Below are 11617 nucleotides of genomic sequence, written 5' to 3' on the forward strand. Positions count from 1 at the left end.
ACAGAGAGAACCTAAACTCAAATCTCTAACACATAATTTGAAGAAATCGTTGTCTTTTCCATACATGGTGTATGCAATGAATCGAAGATCAGGTGAGACTTTTGATACCTCTTCATATGCAAAACCTAAATCAAGTCATGTTAATAGATTAAATGAAGTGGAAGAGAATTAGAGATCATTGAGAGATGTTGAAATGATATTGGAATTGGAATTACGTCCAAATCTTTCTGCTTCTTGATTGTAATCGATGAGTTTTTGTTCAATCCTCTTCCCGGAGATGAAATCGAACCCACCTGTTGGACTTTTATGTGAAATGAACTCTTCGTTTAGGCTAGCTAATCTCCTATAGAGTACTGGATATTGTTTCCCTTCCTCTACTCTCACGTAATACAACCTGAATTCCACCTTCAAATTACCAAAGAAGAACACAGAATTTGAATTCGGATCCAAAAGAAATCAACAAGTTCAGATGAAGTGTAATTTGAAATTGAAGGTACCAGGCCCCCAATGAAATAGGGGAGTGGAGAGTTGAGAAGACATGCGAGATGCCATTCTTGATTGGAGTTTGGATTGAAGGCGATCGGTGACTACTAAAATAGCTTCAATTGAATGACACTGATGTAAGGAGTCATATAACCTTCAGTCGAAGGTGTTTTGAGTGAGAGGAGATGTCAGATCTCTCTGAACATGTAGCACCTGGTTCTTGGTACGTATTTCTTTGTAAGTATTTTGCATTTTTGGCCTTGGAATCGACGAGTTGAACGACCAACTCGCCGAGTAGAAGCGGGACGGGACGCATGATTTAAGTGATGGACTCGACGAGTCGGGTACCGGACTCGGCGATTAGACGCTGTCTGGACAAAAAACCTAATCCAAGGGTTTGCACCTTATTTAAACAACCTTATGCAGCCTCCATCGCCCATTTATGCTCCCAAACACCCTCTCATTGAAACCCTAGCAGTTAATGAAGCAATCTAAGCCTTGTTGGTGGATTTTGGTGCTTGTGTTCTTAAGAAGGATGGAGAAAGACTTTAGGAAGCAAGTAAAGATCAAGGGAACCGAAGTTTGTGCACCTTCTACAGTTCATCGAAGGTAAAAAGTTGTAACCTTTCTCTTTCATTTGTTAGATCCCTTTTTGGGAAGATTTATGGCTTTTATAAGCCACTTTTGATGGCCAACCATGATTGCAAACATGGTTGGGGGTTAGAGCTTCTGAATCATGTCATTAAAGGGGTTACAAGGTAGTTGGGACTGCTTTTGCACCCATGAAAGGCCCCATGCATCTTAAGATCTTGTTTTATGTCTTTTTGAGCTCAAAGTCCCATGCAAGCACGTAAAGTTTGTAACTTTACGTGCTAGATCGATTATAGAAGATTGGATCTATCTTTTGATCAAAGGTTGTACATCAGAAATCAAGGATTAAGAGTGTGGACATGACCAACTCGGCGAGTCCATTCTTGGACTCGACGAGTCCAAGGCTTTGAGCCCTATATCTGTTGAGAGTCAAAGGAACCCAGTTGAGTGTTAGAAGGTTTGTAACCGGACAGATAGAGTTACCCAACGCATTGGATGTGATTTTAGACCTGGAGTTCATGGGACTCGGCGAGTCCAAGGCAATCTTCTTAAGGATGAAGATGAACTCGACGAGTTGTTCATCAACTCGGCGAGTGGAGGACAGAACTTGTTCATCAGATGAAGGTGAACTCGACGAGTGTTCATCAGACTTGGCGAGTCAGATGAAGGCTCAATCGATGTTCATATCGGAGAGGAACTCGTCGAGTCGTCGCTAAACTCGACGAGTAGAGTGTGACAACCCGAAGTTCGTTCCGTCGTCGTAACCCGTTCTGTCATTAAAATTCGTCGTCTTGAATTATTTATGTTTCATTTCTAAATTAAGTCATTAATTTTGAGTTTGCTATTATGACTTAATGGTTGTCCAAACACGTTAGAAACTCATGAAAAAGCCCCAAATTATTATTTGGAAAAATTTTAATTTTATTCCGTCGAGTTATAAAACAATTAAATCGGGTGCGATCAAAAGCCTCGCTTAACATCAGTATCGGGTAGAATTCCACCGTGTCTCAAAATTTAAGCATATATAAAGTTTAGAGAGCCTCATTTGAAGCCTTTTCCACTCGCTCTCTCTACTCTCTCTCTAACCACTCTCCTCAAGTCCAAGTTCTTGATCCAAAATCACTCATTTCAAGCTCCAAATCATCAAGGTAACTATCCTAGCTCCTAGTATAACCTCTTTAGCCTTCAAATTCGTTATTAATATGTGGATTAGGACCATAAACCTGTGTTTACGGCCCTGGAACATCCTTAGGCCGTGAACACATGCAAAGGGAGGGTTTTGAGCCTTAAAACCCTTCCAAACCTCATTTGGAGCTTAGGTATGACTTAAGGACTTATTTGCATGGACTTAGAACACCTTGAACTCATCATTTTGGATGTAACCATGAGTTTACAGCCCAATCACATGCTTGGACCGTAAACACCTATTCATAAGGAGTAAACTCAATTTAAAGTGTTAAGATGCCACTTAAACACACCATAAGCCTTGGAATAAAGTCTAGAAGTAACCACAATCAAGTTAAGGGCCTTAAACATGGTAAAACTACCCCCATAGGAGCTTATGGCCGTAAACCCCCCAAGAATGGGTTCTTAGGCCGTAAACTCCTAAAACTTAGTCAAATGGTGCCTTAAATTCATTCCATGGCTTGTAGATTTAGCTAGAAACACTTGTAATGACCTTGGACCACCAAAACATCAAAGGAAGGTGTGTGGGGGAGTTTATGGTCATAAACTCTTAGTTTACTGCCGTAAACTCCATTAGATGGTCCATATGTGGGTTTAGTCCATTCCTATACCCTAGATTTGATCCTAACCAATTTTCCCAAGTGAATTAAGACAATTTAGCACCATAGAAATCCCCTCCATGAGTTTACGGCCGTAAACTCATGGGGAGTGCATCATTAGAGCCGTAAACTCTCTTAAGAGTTTACTCCAAACACTTGTAATGAAGTGTTTTCACAAGTAGAAGTGTATATCCTTAACTAATTTGTAGTTCAAATCCTAATTAGATACAAATGTGTATCTTTTCATATTACATAGGAGCCTCGCATATTCAAGCCCTGATCTGACACTTAGCATCCCAAGCCGATACGCTTCTCAACCGGTGAGTTCATACCCCTACCCTTTTTCAATATTTTTCAATGTTTTCAGGGGGGAATACAAGCAAAAGTACATGGAAATCTTGTACTCAAACTTATGATTTTATTTGATCTATTTCATATTTTGTATGATTTTAACACGGAAAACTGTATTAATCAATCGTTCACATTGCAGAGTAAATCATCATGTTATTTGTGAAGGTCATTTTAAAATGTTATATTTTATATTTCACAAATGAATTTCCATATAATTGTTGTTAAAAGCATGAATCTTAAAGCATTAAAATGTTCTTGATATAGCTCCCCGTAGATACGAGAGTGAAGGGATAATAACACATAATTAGAAACAGAGCGAATACGAAAGTACAGCTACGAACAGAGCGAATACAAAAGTACAGCTAGTTATAGAGCGAATACGAAAGTACAGTTAGAAACAAAACGAATACGAAAGTACAGCTAGGAACAGAGCGAATACAAAAGCACAGCTAGGAACAGAGTGAATATGAATACGAATACGAATACGAATACGAATACGAATACGAATACGAATACGAATAGGAATAGGAATAGGAATAGGAATAGGAATAGGAATAGGAATACGAATACGAATACGAATACAAATACAAATACCAATACGAATACGAGTACGAGTACAAATACGAATACGACTACGACTACGAATACGAATACGAATACAAATACGAATACGAATACGAATATGAATATGAATACGAATACGAATACGAATATGAATACGAATAAAAATAGGAATAGGAATAGGAATACGAATGCGAATACGAATACGAATACGAATACGAATATGAATACAAATACGAATAGGAATACGAATACGAAAGCACGCCTTTGGATACATTCGAGTGTAGGATAACTAGGACATCAGAATACCTAGCTAATACAACAAGTATGATAGATACTTGTACATTACATTTGGATTCAATAACTAAACTTTACTTTTAGGAAAATAAGGGTTTTTTCCGGGGATAACAAACTATACATAACCGGATCGTATAATAAACGGATAACTCAACTAAACTTATAAGAAAATATGGGATTTTCTTGGATAACAAACTTTTTCGGAAAACCAAAGGAAACTTGTACATTTTCAGAAAACAAACCTCTTATGAACTCACCAGCTTTATGCTGATTTTCAAACTGCTTGAATTCTCAGGTCAATATTAGACAGGTACCCAACGATCCTTTTGGCAAAGACGGAGTACGTAGAAGACATGTCTTTACTTTTGTTCATATGATATATATATATATATATATATATATATATATATATACATATATATATATATATATATGTATGTATATATATATATATATATATATATATATATATATATATATATATATGTTTGATACTTGTAACACTTTGATTTCAAACAAATGTAATAACTCCATGTAATGTATTGTTTTGTGTTTATTATGCTTACTATGTACATTGGTTGCGATATACATGATGTCCTCCGCCCCGGAACGTTTCCGCCTTAGGTTTCGGGGTGTGACAGATTGGTATCAGAGCCCTTGTTTATAGTGAACTAGTATACCAAACCTTACATGGTATAAGACTATAAACACTAAGGGGCCTAAGTGTTCTCAACTAAAAGTATACCTTAAATTATAAGTATTTTCAAAAGTATATAAGTATACCTAACCGTCAAAATCCGTAACTGCCAGTAGAACAAAACATAAGTAAATGGGTGTTGTACGCTGCGGTTAAACCTGGGCAGTTATGTAGTCGTGTCTAGGATCAATATAGCCTGGCCAACTATATTCATTCGAGACACGACCAACATGTGCTTGGGAGTGACTGTGGTATGCGGCATGCCTAAAACTTACCCAACACCCAAACAACGAACCGTCGTCACAACGAAACATAAAATATTATGGGAGTATTTTAGCCAAAGCCAAATACGTTGTAGAACTTCATTCCGAGTATTGCTACTCGTTCCTTCTTTAGCGATAGTTTATCTGCTTTGATAACTCTTTCCTGCTTATCGCTTATGAAATCCTATATCTGTCATAATGAGATATCCCTTGTTTCATATTTGATATTTCAATTTAGAGGACTTACCATCCTCTCTTTCCTAATCATTTTAGATCATCATGCCTCCAAAGAAAGGACCCAACTCTAGGAACAACAACTCTCCGCCACCATGTTCTCCTCCATTCGACCCTGTCCTCTTTCAAGCAGCTGTTACTACTGCAGTGACGGCTACAATAACGTTACTGTACCCTAGCAGGTTCAGTGGACCAGGAAGTAACACCTACCCTTAAAACCATGAAAATGTTCAGGAGCATCAGACTGAGCGTAATGAGAGTAAAAAGGTTATCTGGAAAAAGAAGCGAAAGGGTCAGAGTTCACAAGGACCCTCCAAGAGGCATGAAACTGTGGCAGTTCAAGCTGCCACTACTTCTGTTGCTGTGTCTATAGCTCAAGCACCTATCACTAGGTATGCGGGTAACCTCCCTTGGTGCAATAAGTGCAGTTATCATCATCTCACTTCCAGCCCATGCTGAGAGAAGTTTTGCAAAAACTATGGCCAGGAGGGTCATCTCGCGCGAAGTTGCAGAACACCAACCCAATCGACCAGTCAAGCTTTCGGAGCAGGTATCAGTCAGGCCTGCTATGGTTGCGGTGAAGTCGGGCATTATATGAGAAACCGCCCCAAAGCAGCAACAACTAGCAACGCTGAGATAGCTCTGGCTATAAAGCCGGAGGAGGCAGTTGCCAATCCCTCCGTCGTCGCGGGTACGTATCTTCTTGACAATTCTTATACTCGTATTCTTTTCAAATCTAGTATTAAAGAAGTTCTTAGTAGCCAATCATTCAAACGTCTTCTTAAACATAGTCCTTGTCTAGTAACTGAACCATTTACCTTCGAGATAGCTAACGGTGAGAAAGAATATGTCAATGATAAATTCATTGGCTATACCCTTACCTTAAGCGATCATTCCTTTCCATCGACCTAATGCCAGTTTCCATAGAGAGCTTTGATGTTATCATAGGCATAGATTGGTTGAGTTACAATCATGAAGATTTCCTTGTTACGAAAAAAAAAGCCATCCGTTTTAAATCTTCCCTCTGGTCAGACTCTCATAAATCTACGGCGACAAACTTAGTTTCAGCCTTTGTATCATTTCGTACATCAAAGCTCAAAAGGCTTCCCCGAAGGGAGTGCCATAAATTCCTAGCCTATTTGACCATCTAGAAACAGGAAGTTGTATCCCCGAAGTCTGCAACTTTCCTAGTGTCTTTTCCCTAAGAGATTCCAGGAATTCCTCCCGAGCGTCGAGTCGATTTTCACATCGACCAAATCCCTGGAGCTACCCTCGTAGCCAATCCCCCGTATCGATTAGCGCCAGCAGTAATGTAGGAGTTTTCCAGTAGCATAATGAGCTACTTAGCAAGGGATTCATCAGACCGAGTTCCTCACCCTAGGGAGTCTCAGTATTGTTGTGAAGAAGAAAGATGGATCCTTTCAGATGTGTATAGACTACCACAAGTTGAACAAGTTGACCGTCAAAGATCGATATCCTCTTCCTTGAATAGATAATCTTTTCGACAAAATTTCATTCGAGCCCCTCTACAGTAGCAAGTGCAGATCCCCTCTGTCCTGGACCGAGGTAGGGGACACGCAATTAGCCAAGAGTCGGTTCCCCGACAGTGCTCTCACTGGTCCTGAAATCATCCACGAAACCACAGAGAAAATCATACAGATCCGAGATCGACTGAGAAGCGTCACGAGACTGACAGAAGTGTATGCCGATAAACTACGAAAACCCTTAGAATTCTAGATAAGAAACTGTGTCCTATTGAAGGTCTCGCCCTGGAAAGACATTGTACGCTTTGTAAGCGCAGAAAAACTTAACTCGAGATACATAGGACCTTTCGAGATCCTCGTTAGGATCGATTCCGTAGCCTACAAACTCCAACTACCCTCAGAACTTAACAGCATCCATCCGATATTTCATGTCATTGTCCTTAAGAAGTGCCTAACCGATGAAACCATAGTAATCCCTTTGATGAGCCCGAAATCAACAAAAGTCTAAACCTCATGGTAGAACCAATCGAAATCATAGATCAAGAGATTAAACGTATGAAACAAGTCGTATCCCGATAAGTGAAGAATCTGAATTCACTTGGAAGCGCGATGATCCGATAGAACAGAAGTATCTGTATTCTCTTTCCAAATTCGCGAGTCGCATCTAAAGTTTGAATTTCGCAACGAAATTCCCTCTAACGGGGGGATAATGTGACAACCCGAAGTTCGTTCCGTCGTCTTAACCCGTTCCGTCATTAAAATTCGTCGTCTTGAATTGTTTCCGTTTCATTTCTAAATTAAGTCATTAATTTCGAGTTTTCCATTACGACTTAATGGTTGTCCAAACACGTTCGAAACTCATGAAAATGCCCCAAATTATTATTTGGAAAAATTTAAGTTTTATTCCGTCGAGTTATAAAACAATTAAATCGGGTGCGACCAAAAGCCTCGCTTAACATCAGTATCGGGTAGAATTCCACCGTGTCCCAAACTTTAAGCATATATAAAGTTAAGAGAGCCTCATTTGAAGCCTTTTCCACTCTCTCTCTACTCTCTCTCTAATGTCTCTCTTCAAGTCCAAGTTCTTGATCCAAAATCACTCATTTCAAGCTCCAAATCATCATGGTAACTATCCTAGCTCCTAGTATAACCTCTTTTGCCTTCAAATTCGTGATTAATATGTGGATTAGGACTACAAACATGTGTTTACGGCCCTGGAACATCCTTAGGCCGTGAACACATGCAAAGGGGGGGTTTCTGAGCCTTAAAACCCTTCAACCTCATTTGGAGCTTAGATATGACTTAAGGACTTATTTGCATGGACTTAGAACACCTTGAACTCATCATTTAGGGTGTAACCATGAGTTTACGGCCCAAGCACATGCTTGGACCATAAACACCTATTCATAAGGATTAAACTCAATTTAAAGTGTTAAGATGCCACTTAAACACACCATAAGCCTTGGAATAAAGTATAGAAGCAACCACAATCAAGTTAATGGCCTTAAACATGCTAAAACTACCCCCATAGGAGCTTACGGCTGTAAACCCCCCAAGAATGGTTTCTTAGGCCGTAAACTCCTAAAACTTAGTCAAATGGTGCCTTAAATTCATTCCATGGCTTGTAGATTTAGCTAGAAACACTTGTAATGACCTTGGACCACCAAAACATCAATGGAGGGTGTGTAGGGGAGTTTACAGTCGTAAACTCTTAGTTTACTGCCGTAAACTCCATTAGATGGTCCATATGTGGGTTTAATCCATTCCTATACCCTAGATTTGATCCTAGCCAATTTTCTCAAGTGAATTAAGACCATTTAGCACCATAGAACACCCCTCCATGAGTTTACGACAGTAAAATCATGGGGAGTGGGTCATTAGAGCCGTAAACTCTCTTAAGAGTTTACTCTTGAAGAGTAAACTCCATATCCAAGCCATATATGTCCATAGATGTTACCCGAGTCACTCCAAACACCTGTAATGAAGTGTTTTCGCAACTAGATGTGTATATCTTCAACTAATTTGTAGTTCAAATCCTAATTAGATACAAATGTGTATCTTTTCATATTACATATTAACCTCGCGCGTTCAAGCCCTGATCTGACACTTAGCATCGCAAACCGATAAGTTTCTCAACCGGTGAGTTCATACCCCTACCCTTTTTCAATGTTTTTCAATGTTTTCAGGAGAGAATACAAGAAAAAGTACAAGGAAATCTTGTACTCAAACTTATGATTTTATTTGATCTATTTCATATTCCGTATGCTTTTAACACGAAAAACTGTATTAATCAATCGTTCAACTTGCAGAGTAAATCGTCATGTTATTTGTGAAGCTCGTTTTAAAATGTTATATTTTATATTTCACAAATGAATTTCCATATAATTGTTGTTAAAAGCATGAATCTTAAATCAATAAAATGTTCTTGATATAACTCCCCGTAGATATGAGAGTGAAGGGATAATAACACTTAGTTAGAAACAGAGCGAATACAAAAGTACAACTAGGAACAGAGCGAATACGAAAGTACAGCTAGGAATAGAGCGAATGCGAAAGTATAGTTAGAAACAGAATGAATACGAAAGTACAGCTAGGAACAGAGCGAATACGAAAGTACAGCTAGGAACAGGGCGAATACGAATACGAATACGAATACGAATACGAATACGAATACGAATACGAATACGAATACGAATACGAATACGAATACGAATAGGAATAGGAATAGGAATAGGAATAGGAATAGGAATAGGAATAGGAATAGGAATAGGAATACGAATACGAATACGAATACGAATACGAATACGAATACGAATACGAATACGAATACGAATACGAATACGAATACGAATACGAATACGAATACGAATAGGAATAGGAATAGGAATATGAATGCGAATACGAATACGAAAGCACGCCTTTGGATACATTCAAGTGTAGGATAACTAGGACATCAGAATACCTAGCTAATACAAAAACTATGATAGATACTTGTACATTACATTTGGATTCAATAACTAAACTTTACTTTTAGGAAAATAAGGGTTTATCCTGTGATAACAAACTATACATAACCAGATCGTATAATAAACGGATAACTCAACTAAATTTATAAGAAAATATGGGATTTTCTTGGATAACAAACTTTTTCGGAAAACTAATGGAAACTTGTACATTTTCAGAAAACAAACCTCTTATGAACTCACCAGCTTTATGCTGATTTTCAAACTTCTTGTATTCTCAGGTCCATATTAGACAGGTACCCAGCGATCCTTTTGGCGAAGACGGAGTACGTAGAAGACACGTCTTTACTTTTGTTCATATGATATATATAATATATATATATATATATATATATATATATATATATATATATATCTATGATACTTGTAACACTTTGATTTAAAACAAATGTAATAACTCTATGTAATGTATTGTTTTGTGTTTACTATGCTTACTATGTACATTGGTTGCGATATACATGATGTCCTCCACCCCGGAACGTTTCCGCCTTAGGTTTCGGGGTGTGACATAGAGTCGTGGATAAGGACGAGTAAAGGGAAGGGACTTGACAAGTTGACGACCCAACTCAGCGAGACCGGTCAACTAGGAATTGACTTTTGACTTGGACTTAATTTGGGGGTAAAATGGTCATTTTACCCTAAGAGTAGATATCAGTTCTAATTGGGTGTTTGTGGGGTTGTAGCCATAGGATTTCCAGAGCAGCAGCGGACGAAGGTTTTCCGCATAAATTATCAGCAACTTCTTTGTAATAATTATCTTGGTCTGGTTACGTGTTTTGGTTATGAGTTATATCTGTATGATATGTTACGTGTATGATAGGGATAGTTTCCCTGATAGTGGTCCATATGTGGGTTTAATCCATTCCTATACCCTAGATTTGATCCTAGCCAATTTTCTCAAGTGAATTAAGACCATTTAGCACCATAGAACACCCCTCCATGAGTTTACGACCATAAAATCATGGGGAGTGGGTCATTAGAGCCGTAAACTCTCTTAAGAGTTTACTCTTGAAGAGTAAACTCCATATCCAAGCCATATATGTCCATAGATGTCACCCGAGTCACTCCAAACACCTGTAATGAAGTGTTTTTGCAACTAGATGTGTATATCTTCAACTAATTTGTAGTTCAAATCCTAATTAGATACAAATGTGTATCTTTTCATATTACATAGGAACCTCGTGCGTTCAAGCCCTGATCTGACACTTAGCATCCCAAACCGATAAGTTTCTCAACCGGTGAGTTCATACCCCTACCCTTTTTCAATGTTTTTCAATGTTTTCAGGAGAGAATACAAGCAAAAGTACAAGGAAATCTTGTACTCAAACTTATGATTTTATTTGATCTATTTCATATTCCGTATGCTTTTAACATGAAAAACTGTATTAATCAATCGTTCAACTTGCAGAGTAAATCGTCATGTTATTTGTGAAGCTCGTTTTAAAATGTTATATTTTATATTTCACAAATGAATTTCCATATAATTGTTGTAAAAAGCATGAATCTTAAATCATTAAAATGTTCTTGATATAACTCCCCGTAGATATGAGAGTGAAGGGATAATAACACTTAGTTAGAAACAGAGCGAATACAAAAGTACAACTAGGAACAGAGCGAATACGAAAGTACAGCTAGGAATAGAGCGAATGCGAAAGTATAGTTAGAAACAGAATGAATACGAAAGTACAGCTAGGAACAGAGCGAATACGAAAGTACAGCTAGGAACAGGGCGAATACGAATACGAATACGAATACGAATACGAATACGAATACGAATACGAATACGAATACGAATACGAATACGAATAGGAATAGGAATAGGAATAGGAATAGGAATAGGAATAGGAAT

The sequence above is a fragment of the Lactuca serriola genome, chromosome 5 (genome assembly GCF_051521515.1).
Source record: "Lactuca serriola cultivar US96UC23 chromosome 5, Lser_US96UC23_V15, whole genome shotgun sequence".
NCBI lineage: Eukaryota > Viridiplantae > Streptophyta > Magnoliopsida > Asterales > Asteraceae > Lactuca > Lactuca serriola.